This window comes from Acomys minous (genome assembly GCF_964271855.1).
Source record: "Acomys minous genome assembly, chromosome: 13".
NCBI classification, from domain to species: domain Eukaryota; kingdom Metazoa; phylum Chordata; class Mammalia; order Rodentia; family Muridae; genus Acomys; species Acomys minous.
Window position 1 is genome coordinate 47,647,595 of NC_140495.1, and position 12,218 is coordinate 47,659,812.

Here is a 12,218-nt window from a genome sequence, read left to right on the forward strand (position 1 = left end):
GTGCAGGGCTCGAAGCCATCTCCTCAGACCCCAGTCAGCAGGGAATTTTGAGCATGGAAGAAGGTGCTGTACATATCCAGATCAATGTGAAGATTATGACAGCCCCTCGTCCCATGTATTGATTATTTTATGGCCAGGATTAACATATTACTTACTACAATACAGAGCTAGATTGTGCGAGACACTGTTTTCCTCTATTCGTGTTCATATGGCTAGCGTATACATTTACTTGTGCAAACACTTCACTTACCACAAAGGGGAAAGCACAGCATTTTCAAGCGTATGTATTTCTTTTCTCACAAGCGGTTTTATCTTCCTGAAGGAAAGGCGCTCCAGAGTGAGGTAACCAGTACCTGGCTGCCTGCCTGCTCATAACACACTGTTCTTGACTTTACAGCCGATAAAAAACAAAAGGGCAGCTGTGGCTCAAACTCTGAGTGGAGGCTAGTGTGTCCTGATGCCGTCCCCACTGTCCCCAGAGGCCTCTGTGCCTCATAGGACAGCGAGCACTTGGCTGTAGCCACCACAGGGGAATAATCATCATAAGAGAGAAGAGACAAAAATATTTTAATTGCCTTGTAACACTCCTTAGCTGTGAAATGAGGTGGCCTTTACAGCTGCCCCCCCAGAGAGACTAAACACCAGCCAGGCCTATTTTGAATGGAAAGCAATAAAGTGCCATCGGTTAACAAGAGGCAAGTCTGTACTCAGGGCTATTTATAGCGCTGGCCCCACAGGCACAAGGCCCAGAGTTCCTTACTGCCTGCAGCTGAGGGCCCAGCAAGCGGCAGAAGCTTGCATAGGAGGAAGCCTAGGGCTGTGGATGGCAGTGGGTGGGTGGCAGGCTGGAGAGGGGTGGGGAGGAGTTGGGGGCGGGGCTGGAGTCCAGGCCAGAGCCTCCCTGAGTTAGGCTGTGAGGAAGGATGCTGCGCTGACAGCGGATCCGCCATTACTTTCATTTTACCCACAAATGCTTGGAAGCTAGGATCTACACCACTGGGGAAATGTGGACACTTAGAAAATTTATTTTTTAGTTTTCCTCTATCAAAATTAAGCGTCTGTGGAACTAGTAGTGCCCAGGTTGGCAGTGCCTGGCAGACGTACATACCCCTCCCTGTTTGCTTACCCCTCTCCCTCCCTTCCTCTCTCCCTCCCTCCCCCTTCCTTTCTCTTTCCTTCTGTTGTTTGGAGACAGGGGTTCACCATATAAGCCCTGGCTGGCCTGGGACCTCACCCCTGTGGTGCTCTTCCTGGTCCTGGATGCTGGGGTTACAGGCGGGCACTGCTTTGCCCAGCTACAGTTCTTCCTAGACACACTGACAGAAACCTAAATATCACCCACAGGCTAGCTAGAATGAACGAACACGTGAAACAAGCAGAAAAACTCGTCCCAGGGGGAAGTAAAATTAAATCGGGGACAAGAAGGCTTAAGACAAGAGCCTGTGGATAGCTGAGTGGCCTAAGGTCACGAGTGACACTGTAGTCAACAAGATCTCCTTGTGCTGTGGATGTGGGTCACTTGCCTAGCTTGTGAGAGGCTCCCTATCCAACCCCCACAATTCACACTTACACACAGAATACCTTGCATGATAAATCTAGAAAATGGACCAAGTATGGTGGCACACAGCTTTAACCCCAGCACTCAGGAGGCAGAGGTGGGTGGATCTCTGTGAGTCTGAAGCCAGCCTGGGCTACAAAGTGAGTCCAGGACACCAGGGCTGCATAGTGAGACCCTGTCTTTTAAAAAGTAGATGAAAGCTGGGGCGGTGGTGGCGCACACCTTTGATCCCAGCACTTGGGAGGCAGAGGTAGGTGGATCTGTGTGAGTTCGAGGCCAGCCTAGTCTACAAAGTTAGTCCAGGACAGCCAAGGCTACACAGAGAAACCTTGTCTCAAAAAAACCAAAAAAAAAAAAAAAAAAAAAAAGTAGATTAATACAGACATACATCATGAACCCTCACAATACTGAAAATGAAGGCCCTAAGTGATTAAAGGGAGAATAAAGATGCATGTCTAAGCAGATGCACTTTAGAATGACAGTTGCAACATTAATGATGGAACACATGAGGACAAGCGCTGCAGACTCTTAAGGGTAAATGGCTACTAACTAGAAATCTATACTCAACACAACTATCACCCGAACATGAGGTCAAAGCCAAAATCCTTTCAGGACTTAAACTGTATGCAGCCTGTATTGTAGGAATTTACCTTAAGATGTGTTCTAGAAAAACAAGGAAGTGGGCTGGAGAGATGGCTCAGTGGTTAAGAGTGCTGGCTGCTCTTCCAGAGTTCACTTCCCAGCAACCAAGTGGTGCTCACAACCATCTATAGTGGGATCTGATGCCCTCCCTCATGCCATGAAGGCATGTAAATAGAACACTCATCTACATAAATAAATAAATCTTTAAAAAAATAAAAACAAGAAAGAAAAGGAAAAAAAACCAAACCAAAGCAAAACAAAACAAAACAAAAAAACAAACCAACTCATAACTGGGTCAACTGTAGTAGAGAGCTGGGATTCCAGCCAGGCTGAGGGCTGTAACGCCAGGAATCAGGTTTCCAGGGAAAACAGTGACTTCCCTGGACAAGACAGTTACAAAGATTTTGAAAATAAGTGGAAATATGATAAAGACAATTGGTGGAATTAATACACAAGAAAGCTAATAAGGAAACCAAGGGGGAGGGTCTTTGGAGATGCTCAGTGGGTCCAAGGACTTGCTGCGTAAGCCTGGCAAGCCTATGGTGGAGTCGTTCGCTCCCTCAACATTGTCCTCTGCCCTCCACATTATTTGAGTCAGAATTAAATAATGTATTTTTTAAAATGTATTTATTTTGTGCTCATATCAGATGCCCTGAAACTTGGAGTTAGCAAAGGCCATGAGCCACCAGAGGGCATGAATGCTGGGAATGTGAGTTCTCTGCATAAGCAGGTATGTGTACGCCATGGCAGGAGAGTGGAGGTCAGAGAACTACTTGAAGGAGTCAGCTCTCTCCTTCCACCATGGGTCCCATGAGAAGTAATTCAACCATTAGGCTTGGTGGCAGATTCCTTTACCCACTGAATCATCTTGCTGGCCTAGAAATTATTTATCTGGCCATCATAACACTGATTTTCAGGTGTTGGACTTAGCCAAGAGGTAATGGAAGAAAAACTACATTGTGTTTTTGGACCCAAATGTTAGCACCTTGAATCTTGAAAATACAGAAGCAAAAGTTAGATGAACAGTTAAAAGAAGGAGAGGGAACCAGCTGAAAGAAAAAAAAATATATAGGTGTTAGTCAGGTAGCGGTGGTACATGCCTTTAATCCCAGCAATCAGGAGGCAGAGGCAGGCAGATCTCTGAGTTTGAGGCCAGCTTAGTCTAAAGAGCGAGATCCAGGACAGCCAGGATTACACAGAGTAACCCTGTCTGGAAAAAAACCCAATAAATAAATAAAATAAATTTTAATTTGTGTGTGTCTGCACAAATGAGTGCAGGTGCTCATGGAGTCCAGAAGAGGGCGTCAAATCCCCAGGAGCGGCGTTACGGTGATTTTTGTAATGTTGAATCATACCCTGCAAGGATAGGGGTATCTTCCATTTGTTCAAGAGTGAGCCTGAGTTTTCTAGGAGTGTCAAATTACATTTTAAAATATACTTGTTTTCAACTAATTTCAAGGCTCTTCTGAGATTTTAGGATGTAATATCTAACAAGATGGAGACAACATATGTCACATTCTCTGTGGAAAAAATGAGCTGCATCTTAAATGGAATTCTGCCCCACACACTCGTGTGTGTTTTCAAAGCCCACAGCGAGGCTGGCCGACTCCTTTGATGAGCTTTTTATCAATGTCAGCTGCAGAGGGAGGCTGTGGGCAACCAGGAAATGCCAGGGACACAGGGCTGTTTTCTTTTTTGGATCTGCCTCTCAGTGCTCTGCAGGAAGCCAGATCTTACCACCTAAACCATAAAATTTCTTGAGAAACATAAACAGCTTCTTTCTTCTTGAGGAGCGAAGGCTGATGTAACCCACAGTCAATAATCTGAGACAGATTCTTCCAGAATAGCGTGCAGGAGAAAAAAAGAGGGTGTGGGATGTGTGGCCAGACCAGGCTGGTACTTGTAATAATTAGGCAGCAGCTGTGCTGCAGAGAACCGTGTACATACAGACATGAACACACAGAGCACACATGCACACATATGTATACCCATGTGTACAGGCACAAAACATGGGCACACAGTGCACACACATGGACATGTGTGTGTACATATGGAAACATACACATATACATGCAAACAATGCACACATGAATACTGCACAAAGTGCATGGACATATGTACTCACACACTTGAGTGTACACACACACACACACACACACACACACACACACACGACAGAAATGGCAAGGAAAAAGTTGATCTGTGCACAGATAATGAAGAAACCAAGAGGGAAAGAGCAAAGGTGTGTCGTGACCGTCCCCCCAGCCCCCAGCAGGAGCCCGCATAAAAATATCATCTCCAAACACATCTGAGGGTCACATCTGAGGGTCCAAGCCACGGCACCCTGACACACCAGATTTCTCATGAGCTGTATGTCGTAGTTTCAGGACTCACTGAGGTTCTAAATACCCCCCCGCCAAGGTCTAGCTGTTCTTGCTTTTTTGTACTCATGCCACACGGAGGAGAGGAAGGGACCCCCAACTGGAACTCCAGATCGAAGGGTAGTCTGCAGCCTCAGCTGCAGGTCAGCCATGGGGAGACGAAGCTGCAGGCACTGGGGCTCTGCAGAGCTGGGAAGCGACACAAAGCCTGAGTCCGGAGACCACCCAACGAGACTGACCTCACTCCCAGACCTGCTTCTCATTTACCCAGTGGGTGAGCAATGGGGAGCCCTTGACGGCTCCTGCCTTTACCTTCCCAACTTGCAGATGAGAATGAGGCCGTGTGCTTTTTACCGGCTTCCCTGGAACTCAATGAAATGAGAAAACGGAAAAACATGTTAAGGAGAATTAAAAGCACTGCCTAAATGCCACGTCCTAGCACTCTTCCCTGCATTCCCCAGGAAGAACAGCCTACAGTTAGAGCTCTCACAAATGAGAGTCCTGCGGTTTGAAACTATCCACCCACTTGCGGGCTAAGTCACCCTCTCGGGATTTGGGAAAGCTGCAAATGAGGTCTTTGTGCGCATGCGCGCAGCCAATTTAAAAAGCTAGGGGACCAGAATTCCACAAACTAAAAGAAACCGTTTCCAAGCCCCGTAACTTGGCAAGCAGGCTTCAGAATGAGGCTGTCCCCACGCGACTGGCAAGGCACACGGAGGCTGAGTCAAAGGAAAATAGTTATTGTCACCCTGGCAAGAGATTCTGCAGCCTCCACAGAGCAACGTTTCTTATATTCAATTAGGGAACCATCATAATTTCAAACCTCACATTTATGGCTGTTCCTTATGGTGTCAGCGCATTTGTTCTCTGCAGCCGTGCCCACAAAGACTAAGCATCTTTTGGGTAATTCAATACTTCGGGAGCATTTTGTGGCGTAGAATTGCGAAACACTTCTCCTCCTCAGAAGCCCTGAGGGAGGAGAGTTCGGGCAGACGATACTGTCCAGTGGCCTGGGCTGTGCGGAGAACACACTGGCCGCCTGAGCCTCTGTCTCGGCTGTCTCTCCTAGCCCAAGTCTCTCCTAGCCCGAGACTGGCTTCGGGAGCCAAGTTAGAGCGGGCAGGCTACAGTATGGTTCCCACAGGCCTTGGAGGCTCGTTTCCAACTCAGGGGAGGTGTTTCTTTTCTAAGCAAGCAACTCTGGAACAGTAGTTGACTATGGGTACATTTGGGGCCAGGAATCTTTTTCCCCTTTTGTCTTATAATTTCTTTTCCTTCCCTTTCCGACAGGGTCGCTCGTAGTCCGAGCTGATATGAATTCAACATGTAGTCGATGATGACCTCGAACTGCTGACCTTCCTGTCCCTCCCACCAAAGTGTTATTAGAATTACAGCTTTGTAGCACCACACCCAGAGGTTGAAGTGCTGGGGACGGACACCAGGGCATGGCGCGCGCTAGGCCAGCTTCTCCTAACTGAGCTGCGTCGTGGCAGGCCAGCCATCAGCAAACAGGAGGGAGGGTGTACCCTGCCTCTCAGAGCTCACCCTTCTGAGGCCTTTGCGTTTGGACGTTACCCTAACTCATTTCCGGCCTCTACTTCCTTTTGCAAGACTTCCTCATGGCGCTGGGAGCCTCCCATGTGCTCCCTGCGGGGGCCACTTGGCCTGGCTGGGTTCTCTGTCCACCCAGTCACGTCATTGAGGTAAGAGGGCTGTGTGTGTCCAAGCACCCCCGCCCCCCACACACACCAAGTTCTCAGGCTAGGCTTCCCACAGCAGCCGCCTCCTAGTGCTACATGCTTTCATGAAGAAGGACAAAATTGTCCTTAACTGGGAGGCCCAGGGCGTGGGGGTGGCAGGACTCTGGTGTTCTGGCCTCTGCCGGGAGGCTCAGGCCTCGGGTAGGGAGCTCAGACACCCACAGAACGGAGTACAGGACTATGAGCCCCAGCTGTCTGTAGACATCAGGCCGTCCAGGTGTATACACAGGCGTACATGGAGGAGGCCAGTTCTTACAGATCCTAGATACCCATAAAACCTAAATCTAGGCAAGGGTGTGAGTGAGTGAGTGTGTGTGTGTGTGTGTGTGTGTGTGTGTGTGTGTGTAATTTTTTTTAAATATTATTTTTATTTTATGTGCACTAGTGTTTGCTTGGCATGTGTCAGTGTGAGGGAGTCAGATCCCCTGGAACTTGAGCTGCAGACAGTTGTGAGCTGCTGTGTGGGTGCTGGGAATTGAACCCGGGTCCTCTGGAAGAGCAGCCAGAGCTCTTAACCCCTGAGCCATCTCTCCAACCCCATCATGTGTGAATTTAATCCCATCCCCCTCTTCCATCCTCTGAGACAAGGCCTTGTTATATGTAGCCCTAGCTGACCTGTAACTTACAGAGATCTGCCAGACTCTGCCTTTCTTTAATTATTTATTATTTACACAGTATTCTGCCTGCATATACACCCACAGGCTAGAAGAGGTCAGGCTAGAAGAGGTCACCAAACCTCATTATAGATGGTTGTGAGCCACCATGTGGTTTTGGGGAATTGAACTCAGGACCTTCAGAAGAACAGCCAGTTCTCTTAACCTCTGAGCCATCTCCTCAGTCCCCAGCCTCTGGCTTTCTAAGTGCTGGGGTTAAAGGCTTATAACACTATGCCTGGCCCAGTGGAGATGGATATATATATGTTTTTTGAGACAGGGTTTCTCTGTAGCCTTGGGTGTCCTAGAACTAACTCTGTAGACCAGCTAACCTTGACCACCAAGATCAGCCTTCCTCTGCCTCTGGAGTGATGAAACTAAGGTGTGAGGAGCCCCCCACTTCCAAGTATCCCCCCCTCTCTTGTTTTGTTTTGTTTTCCCTGAGACAGGGTTTCTCTGTGCAGCTCTGGCTGTCCTGGAACTTGCTCTGTAGACCAGGCTGGTCTCAAATTCACAGAGATCCATCTGTCACTGAAACCATCACCAAGAAATGGTCTCATTTAGCTGCTGAATTTAAGACCAGACTGGTTTATAGATCAAGTTCCAGGACAGCCAGAGTGATACAGAAAACCCTGTCTTTAAAAGAAAGAAAGAAAGAAAGAAAGAAAGAAAGAAAGAAAGAAAGGCAGAGAGATGGCTCAGAGGTTAAGAGCACTGGCTGCTCTTCCAGAGGTCTTGAGTTCAGTTCCCAGCAACCACATGGTGGCTCACAACCATCTGTAATGAAATCTGGTGCTGTCTTCTGGTGTTCAGGTGTACATGCAGACACAACATTGTATACATAATAAAGAAATCGTAAAAAGAAGAAGAAGAAGAAGAAGAAGAAGAAGAAGAAGAAGAAGAAGAAGGAGGGCTAGAAAGATGGCTCAGAGGTTAAGAGCATTGGCTTCTCTTCCAAAGGTCCTGAGTTCAATTCTCAGCTACCACATGGTGGCTCACAAAGTTCTGGTGTCATCTTCTGGTATGCAGGTGTAATAAATAAATCTTTTGGGGGGGGGGAGAGAAAGAAAGAAATGGTTTCGTTTAGCCTAGGCTAGCCTCCAGATGACCTAATTCGTGATCCTCCTGTCTCTACATCTAAAGTACTGAGGTCTTGCGTGTGTGTCACTATGCCTGGTTTAAGGGTGGTGGGGGAGTCACCGAACTCGGGGTCTCATGATTGCTACCAACTTAGCTACATCTACAGCCTTGAGAATTATTTCTTTAAATAAAAAACCAGTTACATTTAGAACCTTTTCCCCATCAACACTTGGATTATCCTGCTGAATATAAAACATCTGCAGAGCCGGGCGTGGTGGCGCACGCCTTTAATCCCAGCACTCGGGAGGCAGAGGCAGGCGGATCGCTGGGAGTTCGAGGCCAGCCTGGTCTACAAAGTGAGTCCAGGGTTAGGGTTAGGGTTAGGGTTAGGGTTAGGGTTAGGGTTAGGGTTAGGGTTAGGGTTAGGGTTAGGGTTGTTAGGGTTAGGGTTAGGGTTAGGGTTAGGGTTAGGGTAAGGCTACACAGAGAAACTCTGTCTCAAAAAACCAAAAATAAAAAAATAAAAAAAAATAATAAAATAAAACATCTGCAGAAGTTGCCCCCCCCCCCATCAGAGACTCGGGTTGGAGGCATAGCTCATTTTGGAGAGTGCTTGCCAAGCATGCTCAGAGCCCCGGGCTTGCATGTGTGGTGATGAACCTTTGGAGTCCTAGCACTTGCAAAGTGGAGGCAGGAAGATCACAATTTAAGGTCATCTTTGGCTACATGGGAAATTGGAGGCCAGTCTGGGATATATAAGCATGCGATAGTCTTAGTCTCATTAAGAAAGGAAGAAAAGTGTGGTGGCACACGCCTTTAATCCCAGCACTCGGGAGGCTGAGGCAAGAGGACCATTGTGAGCTCTAGGCCAGCCAGGACAGGCAGGATTACAAGAGAAACTGTGTCTCAAAAAACAAACAAAAAAGAAAAAAAAAAAAGAAAAGAAAGAAAGAAAGAAAGAAAAGCAAGGCAGGGCGCAGTGATGCAAGGCTGTAATCCCAGCACTTGTGAGACAGAAGCAGGCAATCTCCAAGTTTGAGGCCAGCCTGGTCTACAGAGTGAATTCCAGGACAGGCAGCACTGTACAGAGAAACCCTGTCTCAAAAGAAAATAAAACAAAGTAATTTTTTAAAAAAAGAAAGAAAAGAAAGAAAGAAAAAGAAAAAGGAAGAAAAGGAAAATGGGAGGGAGAGGAGAGTGCAACAGGCTGAGGAGCACCTGGCTCTTGGCTCCTGTCGGTCCATTCTGTCTCATTTGGGCTACTGTCTGTCTCACGGGCCTAACAGGAAATTCGGACTCCATCCCTGGTGAGCGAGCCCATCGCAGGCACAGCAGCCCTCGCCATGTCTGTCGCCAGTGGGACCCAGATCAGGTTGTTTCCACAGTCGTCTGTTTCTATTTTTCCACACCGAGATAATCACAGCTCCCCCCGCTGCTGGGAGCAGCTCACACTTATCTGCGAGGAACCCCTTGTTTTACTTGACGGGCCACACGCACAGTTGAAAACGAGCGAGCTGGTGTCAGTTCAAAGCCTCCAGCTGGACCCAGCGCCCAGGCCGCGCTCCAGCTGCTCTCCATTAGCCCTCCTGGCCTGTGCTTGCATCTTGTTATTATCCTCATAGCCGAAAAAACAAACAGATGTCTCTCTCCCACAGCCTCTGCCTTCCCCTGCGTGTCAGAGGTTTGCTCCTCGGTGACCCCTGCCACCCCAGTTGCTTTCTCCATTCTAGTTTGTCATCCCTCTGTTTCTTGCTCTTTCAGACACACCGCCCCATTTCCGTTCTCCTCCCAACTGTGCTGAGCACGCCATTAGCGTGGCTGCAGGGGACAACCTTGGCTCCGTGGTGCGCGCATGCGCGTTCTCTCTTTCGGAATCTCACATAGCCTTGGGTAGAGTTGCTATATATAGCCAAGGGAGAGCTTCAAAATTTGAAACGTCTATCTCTGCCTCCTGAGTGTCAGAATTACAGGCATGCACCACCCATACCCAGCTGATGCGGTACTGAGGGTGGAACCAGGGATTCCCTGCATAACAGACCAGCATTCCAGCAACCGAGCCACACCCGGAGCCTTAGAGGGGGGCTCTCCTCATACCCTGACTTCTCTCCGGCACGCATTCTGGCAGATGCTGGCGTGAGTTGGGGGTTCAAATTCTTCCCCACTATGGTGGTTTCAGGACCCTATAGGCTCATGTAGTTGAGTGCTTAGTCACCTGGGAGTGGACCTATTTAAAAGGGGTAGACAGATTAGGGGGCGTGGCCTTGTTGGAGGAAGTGTTCGGTTGGGGTGGACTTCAAAAGCCCGTGTCAGGTCCAGTCTGCCGGTCTCGTCTCTGCTTGCAGATCCGCTTGTAGCTCTCAGCGCCTTCTCCCGCATCGCCCCCCCTCCCCGCCCCTGCTGCCACCACGCCCTCTGACATAACGACAACGGACTAAGCCCCTGAAACTGTAAGCAGCCCCTAATTAAATGCTTTCTTTGATAAGAGTTCCTATGTCACGGTGTCTCCTCACAGCAATAGAACAGGGACCAAGGCACCCTTATAATCTGTATCCGCCTGTCTCCCAAGCTGCTGTTAAGAAACATTATCAGTGAAGTGGATACTGTTTCTGGGGAAACACGACCTCCCTTTCAAGTAGATAGCTGTCCAGAACCTTGCCAGAGTAAGTCTGGAAACTGCGGAATGTGACGATTGATAGAGCGTCGCTTTGTTCTCAGCATTTGGCTTTCCTTGAGTCTGAGGGAAATCGGCTTCTAATAGCCTCTGCCTTATATGGTCCTGGCCTTGCTCATCTCTTCCTTATATGTCCCGGCTTGCTCATCGATGCCAAGGCTGTTAGATACAAAGGCACCAGCCACACGTGCCTATTTAGAACCTGGCCAGTCTGAACTGAGATGTAGTATGCTGTAAGGCAATACTGGATTTTGACAACTTAGTACCCGAAGGTCAAAAACCAGCTCATTACCAATTGTATATGGAATACATATTGAAATGGTGCAATGCATACACCAGGTGCAATAGGCATTACAAATGACTTCTTCACATTCTTTTTTTTTTCCCCTTGAGACAGGGTTTCTCTGTGTAGCCTTGGCTGTCCTGGACTCACTTTGTAGACCAGGCTGGTCTTGAACTTACAGAGATCTGCCTGCCTCTGCCTCCTGAGCGCTGGAATTAAAGGCGTGCGCCACCACAATCTGGCCATTCTTCTATTTTTTACTTGCTTGGATATGGCTGTTAGGAAGTTTAAAGTTATATGTTGTATTCATGTCTGTTGGTTAGAGATAGTTTTAGGGAGAAATCCTCACACAGGTCTCAGGATAACTTCCAAGCCTATATTGTCTCTCCCTTCTCCCTAAGGCCACCCATCTCGGCAATGCCTAAGACTAATTAGAAGTCTTTTTCTGCTGGTTTTGACACAGGCTCTTCCATAGCTCAAGCTGCCCTAGAACCTCTCCTCCCCTGTGTAGTTGAAGGTGAGCTTGAACTCCTGATCTTCCAGCATCCACCTCCCCGGTGCTGGATTAGGGATGTGCACTGTCACATCCACTTTCTGGCTGGAGGTTTTGACACTAAACCCCCAAGTCCCTTCCAACACTGTCCCCAGATCGCAGGGTAAGCAAGTGGAGCGCCATGGGCGACCCACATGGTAGTGGCTGTCTCCCTACACCTTTCTTTTTTTCTCTTCTCACAATTCTTTTGAAGAGGTGGATGGGATGAAAATATAGGCTCTTCTTGGCTAAAACAAAAACAAAAACAAAACATACAACCAGCACTTGGGAGGCAGAGGCAGGCAGATCGCTGTGAGTTCGAGGCCACCCTAGTCTACAAATCGAGTCCAGGATAGTCAAGGCTACACAGAGAAAACCTGTCTCAAAAAACCAAAAAAACCCTACACCTCCAACACCAAATCACAAGCGCATCCCTATTACAAACAACAGCAATAACAGAAAGCAAGCCCTGTCGTTCTTCACAGAGGATGCAGTTATCTCATCAGAGGCTGCATCTTGCTGTCATCAGCCTGGAAGCATATTTATGGTGCTCTTAGACTGGTGCCCAGGGGCAGAATATTAACAAAGTGGTTCATCCGGGCTGCACTTTCAAGGCTAGCACCAGTGAAAAGCCTGTTTGTTCAAACTGAGATGAGCT